At 36.5% G+C, this 21,878-nt stretch overlaps 2 long non-coding RNA genes across 3 annotated transcripts in view; one reads left to right on the forward strand and one right to left on the reverse strand.

The window, feature by feature from the left end:
• LOC138140644 (uncharacterized) overlaps positions 1-4,840 on the forward strand; it is a 196,708-nt gene extending 191,868 nt beyond the window's left edge. For both annotated transcript variants that reach the window (XR_011162676.1, XR_011162677.1), the window contains exon 3: positions 2,020-4,840. This is a non-coding gene — a long non-coding RNA (uncharacterized lncRNA). The remainder of the gene's footprint in view (positions 1-2,019) is intronic.
• The window catches only part of LOC138140549 (uncharacterized), a 390,561-nt gene that overhangs the window by 306,058 nt on the left and 62,625 nt on the right, over positions 1-21,878 (reverse strand). The gene's annotated exons all lie outside the window — the stretch shown is intronic.

The raw sequence follows: 21,878 nt of genomic DNA on the forward strand, positions 1-21,878 counted from the left end.
TCTATTTGAAACATTCCTGGGCACGATTGCCCACAATGTAAATGTATGCTTCCCCTTAATTAAAATACAGCCCAAACATGGCAAAAATATTTTAAACAATAATTGGTTCAATGAGAAACTGAGGAAAATGAGAGATACTCTCCAGCTCCTAAATACATTACGTAATAACAAAACCGTTGACAATACAACATACCAAAATTTCAGAAATTTGTGTAGGAAAGAATTAACTAAAGCCAAAAAAACATTTAACGAGCAGTTCATACACAAAGCAGCGAACAAGCCAAAAGCAATGTGGGAAATTATAAAAAAAAAATTAAAAAAAATTTAACCCAAATCCTGATAACAGTGATAACATTTGTGCTTCAGATTTCAATTTATATTTCACAGGTATTGCCGAAAAACTTATTAAAACAATTCCCGTGCAACAACCTGAAACCAACTTTCAAAACTATCTAAGTAATAACGCAAGACCTCAGGATGATTTTAATTTCAAAGAAATCTCTTATAATGACGCGCGCGATGCAATATTAGCTCTCAGTAGCTCTAACGCAAAAGATGTTTATCATATTAACTCAAAGATAATTAAAACCCTAGTAAATGTCATCTATATCCCTTTAACAAAATTTTTTAACAAATGTATCGCGGAAAATGTTTTTCCGAACGTGTTGAAAATCTCCAAAGTTATACCCCTATTCAAAAAGGGGGATAAAGACAACATGAATAATTATAGACCCATTTCCATTGTACCGACTTTTTCAAAAGTCTTTGAATACTTACTAAAGAAACAAATCACTAAATTTTTCGATAATAACAATCTGTTTTCCAAAAGCCAATATGGTTTCAGAAACAATTTGTCAACAACTCTAGCTGTAAATGACCTAAGCGAATTTGTATTCTCAGCACTCGAAAACGAAGAACATGTCAATGCAACCTGTTTCGATTTATCTAAAGCTTTTGACTGCGTAACTCATCACATATTATATTACTAACGAAGCTCGGATACTATGGCTTCAATCAAAGCAGCACTGATCTGTTACAGTCCTACCTCCAAAACCGACAACAGTTTGTTGCAGTGAACGGAATGGTGTCGGATAACTAATCCATTAATTGCGGCGTTCCCCAGGGTTCTGTCTTAGGCCCACTGCTTTTTCTCATCTACATTAATGACCTGCCATTGGCACTACCGAAGAACAAATTTACGCTATTTGCCGACGACACAACCACATGTATTTCCAGTCGTAGTCTCATGTCTCTTAACATAGAAATCGTGCACACACAGGTACAAATTTTCACATGGTTTACTGCAAACAAACTGGTTGTTAATAAAGATAAGACACAATCAATAATATTTTCGCTTCGGGAAATTGGTGAAAATAGTAAAACCATTAAACTTCTTGGAATCCATTTGGACACTAAAATGACATGGGAAGCTCATGCAGACCATTTGGTGAAGACGATTTCCAAAAAGCTGTTTGTATTAAGGCAACTTCGTAGTGAAGTAAACGATAAAACACTTGTTACTGCCTACCATGCCCTAGTTCACAGTAATATAACTTATGCTATTCTCGTATGGGGTCATTCTACACACTTACGTAAAGTGTTTAACCAGCAGAGGAGATGTATTCGTGTTCTGGGTGGACTTGGTTACAGAGATGACTGTAGATACATATTTAAAACATTTAAGATATTAACGGTTCCCTGTATATATATTCTACAATGCGTACTCTATATGTACTTATTATTAAGCATTCATTCGAGACTACACAAAACACAAAATAGCACTCGCTATTATTGTGTAAAATTTTATAATGCTCTTCCTTGGCACCTTAAAAACATGGACTTTAAACCCTTCAAACTACATTTAAAGCAATTGCTAACTGAAAATGCATTCTATTCTTTCGAAGAGTTTTATTCATTCATAAAGTCCTTATAGATTTTCTGTTTAAATTTTACTTATATCTCTTTATTTTATTATTATTATTACATTTCCCAGATTTTTCTAAGACCTTCTTTCTCCAGACGGATGGCTCCGGCGTAGCCCTCGGCATCGAATCTATCAACTCCTGGATGATGGTGAGCACGGAGTCCTTGGATTCGCGAGTCAAGTCTTGAGTGGTCCAGAAGTGTTCTACACCGTCACCGAGAAGGAGTTGCTCGCTATCGTTTTCGGCCTCCAGAAATTCCGTACCATCCTTCTGGGACACCGTGTCGTCATCCGCACCGACCACTACGCACTAAAATTCTTAAAACAATGTCTCCTCCTTAACGATCGTCTCACCGGGTGATCACTGATGCTGAACGAGTTCAACTACGAGGTGGAGCACATCAGAGGGAAGGACAACGTAGTGGCGGACACACTGTCACGTTTTCCGCCCGACGTAGATGCTGCAGTCACCCGGAACGTCAATCTCCCCATCGTCGGTACCACTCTAACTTCCGAGAAATAGTTCATCACAGCCCTGTTTATGTCTTCCGGTCTGGATGAGTTGAAAGCTCACTTTCAAAACTTGCGCCAGCTGCAACTCGACGACCCTTTTCTAGGACCCATCTTCAGAACTCACATCCAAGGTAACGAACCCGAGGCGCATCTTTGACATTTTCGCATCCATCAGGACATCCTTATCTTCTTCCACCCCTTCGATCGCCCTCCCAGAAGCACTAATGGAAAGTGTAATCCGCAACTTCCAACAATATGGTCATTTCGGCATTTCAAAAATCTATTCGCTTATGTACCGCTACTTCTACGCCAGGAAACTGCGCGCCAAGATCGGATTATTCATCAGATCCTGCGATGTTTCTCAAAAATGTCAATTTCCCAACCGCGCGCTCTCAGGAAATATGCACCCCATTCTCGCCGAATAACCGAGCGACTTAGTCACCGTGGATTACTATGGTCCCCTACCGGAGAGCCGCTCCCGGGTTAGCTATATTTTTGCGGTCATCGACTCATTCTCCAAGTTCGTGAAGTTGTATCCTCTTCGTCCAGCGCAAGCAAAAGTTTCAGCCCAACGTGTCCTCGACTTCCACCGTACTGTCCCGACCAAGGTCGTTCTCAGTGACCACCGGACACAGTTCCAGTCCAAGCAGTGGCAGGAGACATTGGAGTAGTGGGACATCCAACCCACGTTTTCCACTGTCAGACACCCCCAGTCCAACACCACGGAGCGTGTCATGAGGGAATTGAGGCAGCTGTTTCGAACGTACTGTCAGGACGCTCACGCCAATTGGGCGACGGTCCTATCGAAGATCGAGCTGTTCAACGTCACGCCTCATATCAGCACTGGATACTCTTCCTATGAAATTCTATTGGGCAAAAATCCGACAAACCGGTTGTCCAAGCTCCTCGGGCCACTTCTTCCAGCGGTGCCACTCCGGCCAGTCGACCAAATCCACGCGGATTTGGTAAAGTTTTACCACAGGAGGGCGTGACTCCGCACGACACGACGAGCATCTTAGAGACGTAAACCGGTGAGTATATTTCCATAAACTACCAATTGTGAATGTGGTACTGCTGTGAGTTTATTGGTTTCAGGGACGAACGAAGAGGACAGCAGTTGTCCCCCATAGACCTAACCACCAACTGGAAAGTGTCGTCTCCGTTCCGCTACGCTTCACTCTACGACACTTGGGGGGCGTCTGTGAAACCCCAGGGCTTTTTAATTTTAATTGTTTTCGGTTGGTACCTATTTGTAAAGCGCCACTTGATTCCCAGTTCTTGAATTGTGCAGTCGGTGTTGACTAGAGAGAACCAGCTTGCCTTAGTGAAATTGAGATATTGTGTTTTACTGGATTAACGGACCAGCGTGTACTTTAACGTATTGTTATAATGTTGAAACCTTGCTAGCACTGCCGTCTCTATTTAACAAGCCGTGCCATGCACATCTGCAACACCGCATCTCTGCCTAGAAGTAGTCCGATACTCTGATAGTCTGATAGTATTTGTGAGGCAAGCGTCAACCAACGAAAGTTCAATTATTAATAAGTAATTAAGTATGCAACAAAGATTAAGTACATACTTCATTTTATAAGGTACACAAGCATTTTAAAATAAAATCACGAAACTCAAATATTATTATAATTAGTAATATAATATAACACAGACATATAACATAAAAATTAAAAAATATTTAGAGCTCTCCGTTGCTATGAGAAATCTTTGGTGTTTAGAAAAAAATTCAATTTTACCACTTGTAATTTCAGTGACAGGAATAGTACCGCAATATCTTTTTAAAAATTTAGAAATTCTGGATTTAGGTAACACATTGGTAGTTGAAATTCAAAAAGGTATATTATTATACTCATATCGTGAGGAAGTTCCTTAACATTGACACAGAACATAATAATTTACACAACGAAGTCAAAATGTGGAGGCGAGACGCCGGCAATTATGTTGATTAGCACTGCACTATTACATGATATATTAAAGATAGCTTGTTTCTGCTGTACGCTGATGATTTAAAACTTTTTTACAACATTAGATCTGAACAAGATTGTGTACGAATTCAGAATGATTTGTGTCGAGTGGTTTCATGGCGTGAGTCCAATGGTCTAGAACTTAATATTAGTCCAATCAATAGGGAGTTTTACCTTGCAAAAGGTACAGAAAAGTTTATACTTGGCAGGTATCTTCTATCAGGCATATTATTAATATTGTTGAGTTTGCGACCTTGGGGGGTTGCCGTTCGTCCCGCTATACTTGAGAGTAGGGGTGCAAAATCACATTTTTGCGATTATTTCATTATCCGTGCGAGATACCTCTATCTAAGTTATTATAGAAAATGTAGAGCATGCAATTCTCTACATTTTTTGTTGTTTATGTTTTTTTGTCAGAAATGTGATTTTCCACCCCTATTCTTCAGTATGGCGGGGCGAGCGGCAACCCCCCAAGGTCGCAAACTCGGCAATATTAATAATATGCCTGATAGAAGATACCTGCCAAGTATAAACTTTTCTGCACCTTTTGCAAGGTGGAGCCATTTTTACGTCTCTATTGACTGGACCATATCTCCAAGTGCAAAGTAATTCGTTACTCTAGAAAGAAAATGATTACCCTTCCATCTTATCATATTCATAATAGTGCTTTAGAATGTTTGTTCCAAATTAGTGACCTAGGAATAATACTCGATAGTAAACTGACATTTTGCTCGCATATTGAAAAAATTGTCAAGAACTCAAACAAAATGTTAGGCTTCATGGTTCGTCAGTGTAGTGAGTTTGACAACCTGAGAGCTCTTGTGTTGCTATATAATGCACTTGTACGGTCTAATTTGGAACATAACACTATAATATGGTGTCCGCTGTATCAAAATGCTATTCACAGAATTGAAAAAATTCAGAGAAAATTTATAAAATTTGCCTGCTATAAATGTCACATTCATTTTGATAGAAATAACTATGATAATATCTTGGCTTATTTTGGTTTAAGTACTTTAAGATCCAGACGCATTCAATTGGATTTATGCTTCTTTTTTAAAGTAATTAATTATATGATTACATGTTCGTCAATCTTAGGCTTATTTTTACTTCATGTGCCTCAATGTAATTTCAGAAGTGTTAGTTGTTCCTTATCATAGAACCAACTATGGGTTAAGGTCGCCTTTATCCACAATCTGCAGGAATGTTAATTTACATTCTCATAATGTTGAATTTTATAATATTGTCATGAACCAAGTGGGTAATTCAAAATTCCCACCAATCGGCCATCTCATTTTTTTTTTTTTTTACCAACATACACAATGAAAAATAAAACCCGCGAAATTCAAAAAACTGGCCAAGAGCGCGTGATCGTACTTAGTTAATTTCCCTACGTTGTGTTTTTTTTTTTAAATACAAATTAAACATTACCAGATTCGTTCCAACAGGGTTTGTGAACCACACAGAAGAGTGCAAATAAAACAACACAATAATTAAAACCAGCTATTTATTCAAAGTTATCATTTTCGTTAACGCCGGGATTCATGAATAATAAAACGTCTCGGGAGAGGGCACCCAAGTCTCCTCAAATGTGAGAAGACTACTCATTTAGAACTCTAGGAAAATGGTGAGCTCTGGCCATTCTCCCAGACCCCCGAATGAGGCTCCGCTAAAAACCTCTCCTGAAAATACGAACACGTCCGAAGTGACAACGTGGACGGGACAGTTAGTGAGAATTGAGCAAACTGATTTCATAAACAACACAATTCAAATTCAGAAAGAAAACAGGAGGGTCCTGTACATTACAAACAAACCAGTTACTTCGGACCGTTCGAGCGAGAGCGGGCACTAGGCGAGAACTTCAGCATGTTCTGTTTTTCTTTTCCAAGTTAATTTACAAAATACGGCAGATACGCTGTAGAAGGAGTGAGTGGCTTTGGGTGGTCCGGGGGTCTGTGGTACCTATCCTTACGACTTTAACATTTCCCGCCTACCCGTGATTTAGTGATAAGGGAAAGGTCCTAACTGCTTTACGTAAGTCAACAAATTGAGGTACTCTAAGTTCATCGGTTGAAGTGAACATTTCTTCTCCAAAGCAAAAGAAAACACAACGTGCTTGTCAGGCTACACAGACTCAGGGAAAATAGACCTGATCACATTTCCGGAAGTGTGCCATGGAGCTCGAGTAAAACCCAGCATTCAACAAGTCCTGCCAAGCATTAGGTTTTTGGGTCTCCCATGGGGTGCAAATTTTATGAGGGCCGCGAGGTCGTGTTCAACGTTGGGAGGTTAGAGGAAAAACAAAACCCCTCAAACAGAGAGAGACCCTCGCGGTAAGGTCTAGAATTTACAGCTACAGCAAACTGGAGAAAGCAAACAAAAGAAGAAACGCGACAAATATTTGTTGACAGAGCTATCTAAGAACACTTTCAATTTGGGATGGAAAGGTGGTAACAACCATTAACACATACATAACAATAAAACAAAAAAACACAGTCCAGTCGACCCTAGCCTATTAGAGCCGGATCATCGACAAGGGGCCCCCCCTTGAATAATATGGAGGGCGCCCCGGGACTAAACGATGAAAATACCTAAATGTAGAAGATCCCTGGATAAGGAAAAGCCCGCGCAGATGCCTGAAATATAAACCCAATTGGTTGCTACCGGGATGGAAAGTGGAAACTTTCAAATTTTGATTAAAAATGTTAAGCAATAAATAGATACATGTTACACCAAAAAGCGTCACTCGGACTAGTTAAAAAAAGGAATCAAAATGAGGGAGTGCGCTTATAACAAAAAAATGAAAGCCACAGACCCATTCTAAAAACTTGGCGCCGTTTTCTTTTCTTTTTAGGAACGTTAGTGAATTGTTACACCTGATTTTACAAAAAAAACGTGATCCGTACGGTTTTATAAATTTAGCAAAACTAGAACCAGGCTGCCTTACTCTCCTTCGCAAGCTTACAATTGTTAAAAAGCGTGATACATGGGGATGGTCGAGATAATTGCGGATTTTATACAATATGGTGGCCACATCAACAAACCACGTGCGAACACTTATAATAGTTAAAAATACATTCCGTGCGAAACAGACATAGTTTTAGTACCGCAAACATACCTAGTTCAAACCAGAAGGACTGGACAACAACAACGTCTAATGTAATTCGGAAAACACCGACAATTTCACAGTTAGAGCACAAAAAAAAAACAGAAAATCGCACAGGGTACCTCTGCACTCATCTACAGACAAGGGAGAAGTGTCGCAAAAAAAAACATGGCCGTTCATCCCCTGTCGGCTTCCCCCCACGCCCCCCAGTGGTCGCTGGTGGTGCCCACTCCGGTAATTTCCTAGCTTTTGTTGGCGGTTGGTTTAAATTCAAGCTCGGCTATCTCAATATTAAATATAATAGTTTTAAAATTAGTTTGAGAAACGCTGTTTAGGGAGTTGTCACTAGTACCTATTGTTTTTGTTATGTTATTGTATTTGGTTTTTTTTTTCTTTATTTGTTCTCCACTGTTACATGGTATAGTTTGCCGTTAATAAACCTATTATTATATATATTATGATAGTAATATCCGTAATAGTGTATGTACTTCGGCAAAATTGCCGTGCCGCCGGGTGGTGGAGGGTTAAAAAAAAATAGGTATAGATATACTTATCTGACTTGTAACTTTTAGGGCCAGTTTATAGAAAGAGAAGTAAATATTTAATTCGAATAAAATTTTAATGTGTGATTAACCCATGAATCCGAAACTTCGATTTGTTCAATCTGATCACGTGTTCGGTTCATCTCGCATTTGATTACGATTACGTTAATTTCGCTTCTGTAAACTGACCTGTAGCTTCCATGTACAGCGTGATCAACAATGACTGAGTCTGTTGGCAATGAAACAATTGAAAATACTGGTGATTTTTGTCTAGTAATTGGCACTGACCACGCACTGACCGGATTTTTTAACTTGAGATGACATTAAAAACATTCTTGGTAATGCAGGTTATGTTTATACTATTACAAAAATTAACCTTCGTTGGTAAATTTTAAATTTGCCAAATTTCATTGTTACCAACAGACTCAGTCATTCTTGATCACTCCGTAGTTGTTATATCTTGACATCAATTACTTTGCCTTACATTGGAAATTACTTGCAATATCAAATAAGAAAATCACGCATGTAGAGCAGAAATAAATAAAGATAGAATAGAAATAAAATATGTATTTATTTTAAATAAGTTTCAATTTTTCTCTTTTTACATTTAGTATACAGGGTGTTTTCAAAGTTGAGGCGTTCCTTGTAACACAAGGTACCTACTATACATTATTATTCTTAAAAATTTTAGCCTAAATCGACTTAGTAAAATGTTTGTATTAACGGAGATAATTGATTGTGTAGCGACCCACAGTTGTAGTGCGCCGAGCGGCCACCAGAGTAGCGCCGTCGTCGCCTCCCCAATATCTGATCATTTCCGCAACTTCTCTTCTACCCACCTCTCCCATCGTCCGACCCTATAAATTGCAGCACATCACGCAGAAGAGCTAAGACTATTCTTCTGCTCCGATCGGAAAGCGCCCTAGGGGTCATCCACCCGGACATTGGAATAGCTCTGCCCGAGAAGCTCCCCGGCGGACAAGCTGGACGGACGATCACTCTTGGCTCCACCTAGACAGCGCCCTCGGGACATCTAACCGGACCTTGAGCAGCTCCGCCCCGGAAACGCTCCCCAGGTGGACGAGTCGGATCACGACCTGGCCACTTTGTTCAATTTCGCGTGTTTCTTTCGATAATTCAAATATTTGAATTTTGGCGGAAGACTGGCGATATCTGGGTTATTACAATATTCTTGATGTCATATGTGTTGGTGAGTGAAATGTAAGGATTGGCTGTGGGATGAAGTTAATTAAAGCAGAATTTGTATGCGAAATATTATGTATTATCGAATTGGTGTGGGGTGTACAATTTATTGTAGTAATGTATGGTGTGATTAGTAGATAGTTGATGCGATTCTGTTTTAAAATTTGCCAATATTGCTATGCAGTGTGAACATAAAGTTTGGAACAAAATTCATAGTAGCGTTATGTGATGTTTTTTGGAAAATTGCTCGGACAGGTCGATTTTATGTTGAAAAATGCCATCCTGCGACGTACAACTTGTTTAAATGACGTTATTGGTTTTTGCGCAATGACGTCATCACCAATTTTTTTAAAAGACAACCCCCACTTTTTTCTTCTATATTGGATAGACCTCCCTACTACCTAAACGATGAATGAAAAAAATTGGTATCTTACATAACAATTTTTTTTGTGGAAATGCCAAATTTTATTTTAAACAATTAATTTAATTTTTAATGTAAAAATTTTAATTGACCTCAAACAAATACAAACAACCATCTAAGGTTAACAATAAAGTTTAACGCAAATGTTGAAATTATTCCCTGCCAACCATTTGGCACTTACCGACAAAATAAACCCATACAAAAAAAAAAATACATGAAAAAATAAAATAAACGGAGGAATTAGACGGACCGCTATAGGAAACTGTTTACGAAGATTGACTTCAAAGCTTGCTTGTTTTCAAAGTCGTAATATTGTAAATTCTTATTTATCTCCACACCAACTTGGAGTGGCAACTAAGCTAGGATGCGAAGCACCAATTCATACCACACGAACCTTTGTGAATAACGACCAAAACCGTGGCAAAGTTCTTCTTAAATTAGATTTCAGAAACGCATTTAACTCAGTCGAACGAGATTGTATTCTAAAAGAAGTCCAATGTCATACCCCACTTCTTTACCCTTATCTTTATCAATGCTATAGGAATACTTCAACCTTATTTTTTGGTGATCATTACTTTCTTCTTCTGTTGGAGCTCAACAAGGAGATCCTTGTGGTCCTATGATTTTTAGTCTTGCCATTCAACCAATTATTTTATCTTTGGATTCTGAACTGAATATTTGGTATTTAGATGATGGAACCCTACCTGATTACCCAGAAGTAGTTTTGTCCCACTTTAAGAAAGTTATCAATTTATCCAGAAAAATTGGTCTTGAATTAAACTTTAACAAATGCGAAATCTTTAACTGTTCTGGAGACACAGATTTAAAAGTCATAAAGGAATTTCAAAATTTAGCACCAGGTATTAAAATTTGTGACCGAGGAAGTTTATCTCTTTTAGGCTCTCCAATCTTTAACCAAGGCTTCAAAAACACTGTCGAAAAACCTATTATTACAGTTGAAAATCTTTTAAATAAAGCTGAATTTCTTAGCAGACACGTGGCTTATACCTTAACCAAGAACTGTCTTTTCATACCAAAATTTAATTTTTTATTAAGGCTCGCGTTTACCTGAAAGAAATTTCGAACTAGATGTACAGTGGGTCCTCTATTTACAAATTTATATTTTGGTCAAACCTCCTTGGGTCAAACAAACCGAGAGACGCAGGTACCTTGAATTGGTCACAGACGCTCAGTAGGGGGTAGAGGATTACGATCCTGTCCTGTTTCGTACCTAAATACGGAGATAAAATTTTGTGTTGGAAAGACAAGTCCTACAATGCCAAATCTGAATTGGCTGCACTGCAAACTGTTGTTTCATTCCATTTTATTATTTATTAGCTGACCCGACAGTCCAATCCAAATTTGAGTAAATTAGTTTGTGATGATGATTTATTTTCTTCCATTAAATTTGAAATAACAATGAATCTCAAGGTGTTTTATTTACATTTCGATTGCAAGATCGATGTTCAAGTGAACAATCCGATAGCGAAATAAATTGGTATAGAAATAAAATAATTACATTTGTTGGACAGATCGCGAAACAACAGAAAAGTAAAAACGGATGTAATTTTAATTTAGGCTGGAATACGTTTTTCCAGATTTTTCTCCAAATTTTCCAAAAACAATTTTTCAATTGAGTTATTTCCATCCCGGGAACAAACCGAACAAAAAAAAGAATCAATTACAAATGTCGTCAGTTATGATCGAGAATGCATACAAAATTTATAATTTTTGAAGTTTGTCCGAATTTTCAGACTTTCCCGATTTTTTTTTTAACAAAAGGAACATTAAATTTTAAAAAATTAAAAATATTGAGCTAAGAATTTGTTTTAGTATTTTTTTGTAGGTACATAATATACCTACAATTTGATCGTATAGGACATTTTTCTGACTTTGAAGACTAATAAAACTATAATATTTACCAAATACAGGGTGCAGCATTGTGTAGTTGTATTTTCCCAAAGTATTACGATTAAATCTGCATTTACTCCCTGCAGATGAGGGAATGAATATTAGTTGGGAGTTTCTACCTGATTTGTCAAGACTTATGAATGAGACAAAAATGACCCTTATGGTAAAATATTTTTAAGGTAAAATTACAATGAAACGGTTGGTTTCATCTTTTGTCCCTTCGGTGAATAATTGAATATTATCGGTTTATTAGTCAAAAAAATTTGCTATAGATAAAGTATAGGATTATATTACCTATGTACTCGCAAGTAACGATTTTTATTCTTTACTTATTCTGTACTTGCTCATGTAATAGTAATAGTATACTATTATTTCATACTAGAAGTCTGTTCTGTATCATAATTTTATTGCAAAAATAAAAAATCATATTATGTATGTATTTTGTGAAAATCGCATCATCTTTTTTCCTGTGGTAATGGCCGTTGCTATTGTTTTTTACAATGTGTATTTCCTTCATGTTGTAACGGTCCGAATAGGTTCGATAAATTAAGAATTTTAATTTTAAAATAATTTCAACGAAATATTTTAAATACCGTTCATTTGCGACGGAAATGCTGGTCAGTTGTAAATTTTATTGTTGCTTTGTTCACAAGAGTGGCACCACACTCCTGAAGTGAAATCTGCCAACCTTTCTTTAAAAATGCAGGTACGCGTCCGGGGCAAAACATAGCCCAAGGGGAACAAGTGTTCAGGGGAAAGGAAGCGTTGCAATAAATTTATTGTAATTACATGTTCGACAATTTGGGTGGTCCATTTAAAATCAGGGGATAATTGAATTAATGAATTTGATGTTAGCAGGTTTCAAATTGAGCGAACAACAAAATTAATGTTCATTAGGTTAATTTACTTTTTTTAGCATTCTCAGATTTGTGGCATATTTGTAATTAAAGGGCGAGAATTGCAAATTAAAAACAGAACGCTTTATCGTAGAAAATAACTAGAATCGTTTGCACTTTTAGTTAGTAAAGTAACAAAGCAAAGTAGAAAGGGAGTCGGTAGAAAACACAGAGGACCGGGTAACGGTAAAGCCAGGTAGTCGTAGAAATCAGACGTGTGAGTGAGAGAGAGAGAGAATGAAATTTACGAAGTAATTATTAATTAGAACGGTTTTGGGGAATCAAACCAATGTAGAACAATTTTTAGAAGTAGCAGATCAACGGAATTTAGTTGCATGACATGACAATTACGTAACAGCGTTTCAAGCCCAATTTAGGTTTCAAAATAAGGTTAATTTGTTTCATTGTAATTCTGTTTGTTTCATTTTAATTCTGTTTGATTAATTTTAATTATGTTTGTTTCATTTTAATTCTGTTTGTCTCATTTTAATTATGTTTATTTCATTTTAATTATGTTTGACTCTTGGTGCTGATTTTTGTTATTGTATAGAGTCGGTAATTCAGTGTTCCTGTTAATTCTGTTTGTTCCATTTTTTAGATTGTGTTTGTTTCTTGATGTTGGGGTTTATTATTGTATAGAGTCAGTAATTTAGTGTTCTTTTTCAGAGTTCTAATTCACCAACAAATTATGTACATTCGGTCTGGTCCTAACAAAAGTCTAAATTTAAACATTTAAAATGATGGTGGAAAAACGGAAACTGTAATTTCAAAAGTTCTAGAGATATCGAAAGGGTGTCGCGGTCGGTGTAAAGTAGAACCCAGCTGATTGGTCACTTTGGTCAAGTAGGGGTTGCGAAAGGGGGGTGCGCCAGAAATGATAAAACCGATTGCAGGACGGGAAACAAGGCTTTTTGATTCACTCGGGGTTTGATCTCCAAAGTAGCCGGAGGTACGTTCAGTACTTCCAGCAGCCATTTTGTGACCACGTTCTTTACACTCACAAGGTAAATTATTTCTCTAATTCTTGTACATTATTTCTAGTCGCGATTTAATTAGTCAGACAGCATTTAGTTCTTTATCGTTCTACAGTAAAGATTATATTATTTTCTTTGAATTTTGATGACCACGTGACTCATTAGAATCTTATATTAATTTCTTTATCGCGAAGTATGTGATCTTCTTGTATTTACCGATTGGGGAAACGTGCTCTTCTCAAGGGGAACCAGTATGCAATTATTATAAAACATTTCCATTCATTATTTATGTCTTGGATTCTCGAGTTCGGGAAGCTACCGCCAGTGTCCGTCGCACTCAATAAGCTGTGGTACGGCGTAAGAGCACAAAATTAGCCGCGTCACCCCCAAGGGGGCCAGCGACCAAACTAGGCCAGCTGACACGTGAAGAGAGGTACCCTTTGGCCCTGTTAGAACCTTTTTTCCCTTTTATTTTCGACCACCGGAGTAGACCGGGGTGATCTATGAGATTCCAGGGCATCGCGTCGGGTTAAATTTAATTGGGGAAATAATTGTAATCTAAATCGGATCACATAGTTCACATCTCAAACTCGTATAATGCTTTTCGCGCCATAAACTCATATATTTGCCCAGCTTAGTCATTTATTCATGAGTCAGATCTCAATTCGTGGGCCGAGAGTCAAATTTCATTGGGTCAAATTTCCACCAACTTCTGTTATTAAATTCATTTATTTATTTCTATAATTTGTTGGGACCAAACACCACCACACTCGATTATATGTTAAATATAATTTAAGTGAAGTGTGCCCAATCGTTTTAATTCTATTTGGAAAAACCTTCCAAAGGTACGGCCTCTCGTTAGAACCTAATTAAACAAAATGAACAATAAAACACAACGTAGGATCCATAAATATTTCTTTTCTCATTATTTTTGTTTCGTATTTTTCCGCAAAAATAACATCCGAGGGAATGCGGCAACCAACAATACACCAAATGAGGGAAAAAAAATCATCGAGGAAAGGTCAAGGAAGTCGAAAAGTTACAATGTGTTTAGCAACCAATTGACCAATCAAAACGAGAAAACAAAAAATAACCCGATAAAATTTCTCTAAATTGCACATGTGCAATAATCTGATAAAAAATGCCTGTACCTGTTTTTTTTTATTTAATTATTTTGAATAAAAAGGATTGGAAATAATGCGTTTGTTTTCATTCTATTCAGGAAATAATCAGCCGTATACCCCTCAACAAACAACAAACATCCATAAATTATTCGGTCAGCAGACCAATTATTATCAAATAAAAGCCCTCGACTTCGTCTCGTGCTCTTATTTGCTAATAATTGGTCTTCTGACCTCATTTATGGATGTTTTCGTTCATTAGCAAAAAAATTTCCGATAAAAAATTTTGCACTTGGGATATAATATGTGATTATTTCATTCATCATCATTTTCGATCAATCGTAAGGCTATTTTTTGAATTACAGCGATAATTTTTTGATAATTTTTTATTGTCCTTCAAATGTTTTTTTTTTTTTTATTTTTAAGACAACGGCGAATACTAGTGTGACATTTTTTATTTTTATATCAAATGTCAACATGAGTCGTCAACTTCTGACGAGCAACTTGCAACCATTTTAAAAAATGACATTCGTGGTTGCTAATCAACTTTCGTATTACAACTCGATCATTTCGAAGCACTCAAGTGAATATTTTTCGACTTTTGCACTTTTCAATGTCAGATTTGATTTGTATAAATAAAACAGTCTCTGATACTGTTTTAAGTAGGGTTAGGCGGAAAATAGTTGACGCTCCCCACCAGTTCGCTACAGCGTCGCACCGCTATCTTTTCGCTGCGAGCGTGAACCGTGGATAGTTTTATAATACAAGCGCATTGCACTGGATCGTGATGGTGGGAGGTATTTTTGACGCGCTCACTATTTTTCGCCTAAGTCTAGTTATAAGTTATAACTAACCTACCGGACTCAAATGGATAATGTAATCGAACATCTACCGGACAGTATAAAATAAGATATTTTAAATCGTGAACTTTGACATGAAATAAAGGAAAAAATTGTGCTTATTTCATGGTGTATTATTACTGGAAATTATTATTGCACGTAAAACAAATGATAGAGATTTGCATAATATTAAAATGGGTGATATGCCGATGTAATTTGTACCCTTGTATAGTCCCCTTTCCGTAAGCTGTTAGCTCAGGTAGCATGTAGGGTTGGTTGTCTACAACGTGAAATTTTAACGTTGAGAAATTACTTCATTTTTTTCGTTTTTTTCAACTAATATTCAAGTAGGAAACACCACTTTTCGTCTGCGTCACATTCATAACAATATCTAGTGAATGACGTGAGATATTTTCGATATCTCTTTTCATTTTGCCTACACAGCTTCCAAGCAGAGCATTTTATTTGTGGTTTTTCAACAAATTAATCAAAACAAAATTATATTTTTCTCTTCATAGTTCATTAATAGAAATGTTGATAATTTATGTAGTAAAGAGAGAAAACGTTCATTTCGTACTGTTTTCTCAAAAAACGTGATCGAAAATCCACTTTTTCGACCGTTTCAAACTCAGGCAAACGCGAACTCCTTTTTGGAAATTTTCTAATTACGTTAATTCCATTGATTCTTCTTTAAAGTCTTCTTTAGAAAAAATACTTAATTTACGTTTAACTGATTTACAATGGTGTCAGTCCCCTTTACCGATTAGATTTGGTGGACTGGGAATTCGCCGCATTTCCGATATTTGCCTCCCTGCTTTCCTATCTTCAGTTCATGGTGTTAAAAAGCTTGTTTCTCAATTACTAAATTCAAAGGATAATGAGCTTATTATTCACCATAATGATGAAGCTTCAGCAGTCTGGGATGTAGAAAATGAGAACGAAAGACCAACAATTCCACAATTTCAGAAGAATTGGGATAATATTGTAACCTTTCGACTTCCTTGACTTTTCCTCAATGTTTTTTTTTCTCCCTCATTTGGTGTATTGTTGGTTGCCGCATTCCCTAGGATGCAATTTTGCGGAAAAATACGAAACAAAAATAATGATAAAAGAAATGTTTATGGATCCTACGTTGTGTTTTATTTTTATTTTGTTTAATTAGGTTCTAAGGAGAGGCCGTACCTTCGGAGGTTTTCCAAAAAATAGAATTAAAACGCTTGAGCACACTTCACTTAAATTTTATTTAACAAATAATCGAGTGTGGTGGTGTTTGGTCCCAACAAATTATAGAAATAAATAAATGAATTTAATAACAGAAGTTGGTGGAAATTTGACCCAATGAAATTTGACTCTCGGCCCACGAATTGAGATCTGACTCATAAATAAATGACTAAGCTCGGCAAATATATGAGCTTGTGGCGCGAACAGCATTATACGAGTTTGAGATGCGAACTATGTGATCCGATTTAGATTTCAATTATTTCCCCAATTAAATTTAACCCGACGCGATGCCCTGGAATCTCATAGATCACCCCGGTCTACTCCGGTGGTCGAAAATAAAAGGGAAAAAAGGTTCTAACAGGGCCAAAGGGTACCTCTCTTCACGTGTCAGCTGGCCTAGTTTGGTCGCTGGCCCCCTTGGGGGTGACGCGGCTAATTTTGTGCTCTTACACCGGACCACAGCTTATTGAGTGCGACGGACACTGGCGGTAGCTTCCCGAACTCGAGAATCCAAGACATAAATAATTAATGGAAATGTTTTATAATAATTGCATACTAGTTCCCCTTGACAAGAGCACGTTTCCCCAATCGGTAAATGCAAGAAGATCACATACTTCGCGGTAAAGAAATTAATATAAGATTCTAAAGAGTCACGTGGTCACCAAAAGCTCAAAGAAAATAATATAATCTTTACTTTAGAACGATAAAGAACTAAATGCTGTTTGACTAATTAAATCGCGACTACAAATAATGTACAAGAATTAGAGAAATAATTTACCTTGTGAATGTAAAGAACGTGGTCACAAAATGGCTGCTGGAAGTACCGGCTACTTTGGAGATCAAACCCCGAGTGAATCAAAAAAGCCCTGTTTCCCGTCCCGCAATCGGTTTTATCATTTCTGGCGCACCCCCCTTTCGCAACCCCTACTTGACCAAAGTGACCAATCAGCTCGGTTCTACTTTACGCCGATCGCGACGCCTTTTCGAAATCTCTAGAACTTTTGAAATTACAGTTTCCGTTTTTCCACCATTATTTTAAATGTTTAAATTTAGACTTTTGTTAGGACCAGACCGAATGTACAAATTTGTTCTTGAATTAGAAGCCTGAAAAAGAACACTAAATTACTGACTCTATACAATAATAAAAATCAGCATCAAGAAACAAACACAATCTAAAAATGGGACAAACCGAATTAACAGGAACACTGAATTACCGACTCTATACAATAATAAAAATCAGCAACAAAAATTAAACAGAATTTAAATGAAACAAACATAATTAAAATGCAACAACATAATTAAAATAAAACAAACACAATTAAAATGAAACAAACATAATTAAAATGAAACAAATTAACCTTATTTTGAAACCTAAATTGGGCTTGAAACGCTGTTACGCAAGTGCCATTTCATGCAACTAAGTTCCGTTGTTCTGCTACTTCTAAAAATAGTTCTACATTGGTTTGATTCCCCAAAACCGTTCTAATTAATAATTACTTCGTAAATTTCATTCTCTCTCTCTCTCACTCACACGTCTGATTTCTACGACTACCTGGCTTTACCGTTACCCGGTCCTCTGTGTTTTCTACCGACTCCCTTTCTACTTTGCTTTGTTACTTTTCTAACTAAAAGTGCAAACGATTCTAGTTATTTTCTACGATAAAGCGCTCTGTTTTTAATTTGCAATTCTCGCCCTTTAATTACAAATATGCCACAAATTTGAGAATGCTAAAAAAGGTAAATTAACCTAATGAACATTAATTTTGTTGTTCTCTCAATTTGAAACCTGCTAACATCAAATTCATTAATTCAATTATCTCCTGATTTTAACTGGACTCCCCAAATTGTCGAACGAGTAAATTTTGCAATGTTTCTTTTCCCATAAAACTGTTATCTTTGTGTTATGTTCGGACCGGACGTGTACCTGCATTTTCAAAGAAAGGTTGGCAGATTTCACTTGAGGAATGTGGAGCCGACACGGCTTCAATAAATTTTACAACTGACCAGCATTTCCGTCGCAAATGAACGGTATTTAAAATATTTCGTTGAAATTATTTTAAAATTAAAATTCTTAATTTATCGAACCTATTCGGACCGTTACAATATCAATATCAAAAGAATAATTGCCAATGACTTAATCTTTAATTCATCTAGGGACTTGGCTCGTTTTAAGGCTTTGCAATGCAGAGAATCAGGATCTTGGTTACATGCAATACCTTCTCCTAATATTGGTACTCTTTTGGATAACACTTCCTTCCAAGTTTGTATTGGTTTAAGATTGGGTTGTAATCTTTGTACACCTCATATTTGCAAATGCAATGCGAAAGTTGATGAAATTGGTATTCACGGTCTAAGTTGTTCCAAAAGCAGTGGTAGATTTTCAAGACACACTGAAATTAATTCTATTATCAACCGGTCTTTGACTTCTATTCATGTTAATTCAACTTTAGAACCAAACGGACTATCTCGTGATGACGGAAAACGCCCTGATGGGATGACTTTAGTACCGTGGAATAAAGGTCAACCTTTGGTTTGGGACGTTACTGTCGTAGATACACTTGCAGACAGTTACGTATTGAAAACATCTGAAGTCTCAGGTTTTGCCGCTGAAATGGCTTGCAAACGCAAACATAACAAATATAGTTCAATTATTTCTTCAAACTACATATTTAAAGGTTTAGCCTTTGAAACCTTAGGGCCTTGGTGCAAAGAAACAATAGATTTCATTAGTGTCATCGGAGACCGACTTATCGCGGAATCAGGGGATTCAAAATCTAAGAAATTCCTTTTTGAGAGGATTTCCCTTGCCATTCAACGTGGAAACGCTGCAAGCATTCGGGGCACTTTTCCAGATTCCGCATTATTATCGGAAATTTTCGCATTGTAAATTAACAATGTTATTTAATAAAAATACATTTTTGAAATATAAATTGCCAATGTCTCAAAAAAATTGTTATGTAAGGTACCAATTTTTTTCATTCGTCGTTTAGGTAGTAGAAGGGTCTATCAAAAAGAGAAGAAAAAAGTGGGGGTTGTCATTTAAAAAAATTGGTTATGACGTCATTGCGCAAAAAGCAGTGATGTCATTTAAACAAGTTGCACGTCACAGGCGGTACACCCGAACTGCGGTCAGCGCTCAGAAGCCCATTAATCCGATACCTGAATTGCGGTCAAAGAATTTTAGCTTACCTGGTCGTCTCTAATCTTATCTCGATCTGCGGTCAAGAAAATTTAACTAATTAGGCATTCATGAACTTTTTGGGAACGAGTTGGCTATTACCATCTAGTGTTTTTGTTGGCAGTATTTCGGTGATAACTAAAAGGTAGGTATATACCTGTTGACCTCCCCCCACCATATACCATGAATTACAATTAAACTTTATTATATTTAATTCAAAACTTTGGAAACAAACATTTATTTACAAAACAGTATTACAAAACTTGTGAGACACGCATTTAACATAATCATACTAATATTTTGGTATTAAGGTGTTAATAAAATTCTGTTTTGGCGATAGTCAAATGTTCCATCAACAAAGAAATCAAAGAATATTTGTTGATTACACATAAATTGGATGTTACTTTCACAAGAAAATATTATGTGAGATTCTGTGTTGTTGACTGATAAAAAAATTTCACCCCTCGAGGTCTTGACCACAGTTCGAGAGGAGATTAGTAAGACCGATTATGACCCTTTTTACCTGACCGTACTTGGACCGCAGTTCGAGTGCGCCCGTCACGGGATGGCATTTTTCAAAATAAAATCGACATGTCCTAGTGATTTTCTTTAAAACATCACATTACGTTATTATGAATTTTGTTCCAAACTTTATGTTCACACTGTATTGGTTGTAGTTGCTATGATATGAAGCTATTGATTGGTTGGATCTATGCATAATCAATGTTGTTCAGTAACAATATTGGTAAATTTTGAAACGGAATCGCACAATCTGTAGTAGTTCTATGTGATATTGTTTTCATCAATCCAAGCGTTGTGACTTTCATCGAATCCTAACCATTTCACGTAAATCTTCTTTCCTTTCTTCTTTAAAACTTTTTTCACCTCCATTTCATAGAATCCACCTAAGATATCTTTTCCGTTCATATCCTTTAGCAGATAAAAGTAGTTGGGTTGGTTAAATTAACTTTGCTAATGAGAAAAATTTCATTTCACCAGTTCGGGGTGTATCCCTTGTCAAATACTTCCCTGTGTTTGCTGGTTCGAACATGATTTCCAACTGCATATTTGTTATTTTTACTGCCAATTTTTACCTGTGTATAAATCGGCATTTAAAATTAATTTTTCTTTTCTCTTATTTATCATTGATGGTATGATTTTGATCGTTCTGTGATAGCTGTTGTTATATTGTTTTGTAATATCAGCCAGTAGGTACATACTTTTATCCATTTATAATTACCCTGCAAACTGAATTGTTTCCACATTAAATTTTTAGATTACGGTTAACGCGTTCAACTATGGATGCTTTCTTTGTTCTGAATGTACTGTAATGGTTCATTTTATATTTCTTCATCAATGCTTTAAACTTACTGTTATAAAATTCGGATCCTTTATCAGTTTGCAAAATTTTTGGTAAATGTACACTTTGTTGCGATAGAACTTTTTCCATTGCTTCTGTTACATGTTTTGAATCTTTTGCTTTCACAGGAACAGTCCATGTATACTTTGAAAAGCAGTCAATTACTACAAGTATATATTGAAATTGTTTATTTTGCTTGGCATACGGAATCATTTCAACAAGATCAGCTTGCAGTGTTTCATTAATACCTTTTATAATAACACGACGTCTTTTAAAATTGATTCTTGCAGGCTTATGTAATGCTGAAACTAAATCTCTTTTAACGGAAGTTTTCTTTGGTGGAACCATTCTAATGTCTTATTCGATTACGTTAGCTTCACGCAACTCTTTAATAACAGAAACAATTTCGTTAGAGTGACCTGTATGAACTGCTGACTGAGATGCAACTCATACCTAATCTCAATCTTTTAACTAACTCATTTGGATCATTACAATAAACGTACCTAGTCAATTGATTTATTCGAGACTTCTTTAAACATTCCTTTCCACAATGTTTTCTTTTTTGCTGTTTTTGGTGTTTTATAAATTGCTTGCTGTTCAAAATATAAAGGAGCGATTATCGATCTATACTTATTTGATCTTGATCCCTGTCGCTAGGATGAAAGTTAAGTCTGCGGACATTACTACTGTCTA

The sequence above is a fragment of the Tenebrio molitor genome, chromosome Y (assembly GCF_963966145.1).
Source record: "Tenebrio molitor chromosome Y, icTenMoli1.1, whole genome shotgun sequence".
Classification (NCBI taxonomy): Eukaryota; Metazoa; Arthropoda; class Insecta; order Coleoptera; family Tenebrionidae; genus Tenebrio; species Tenebrio molitor.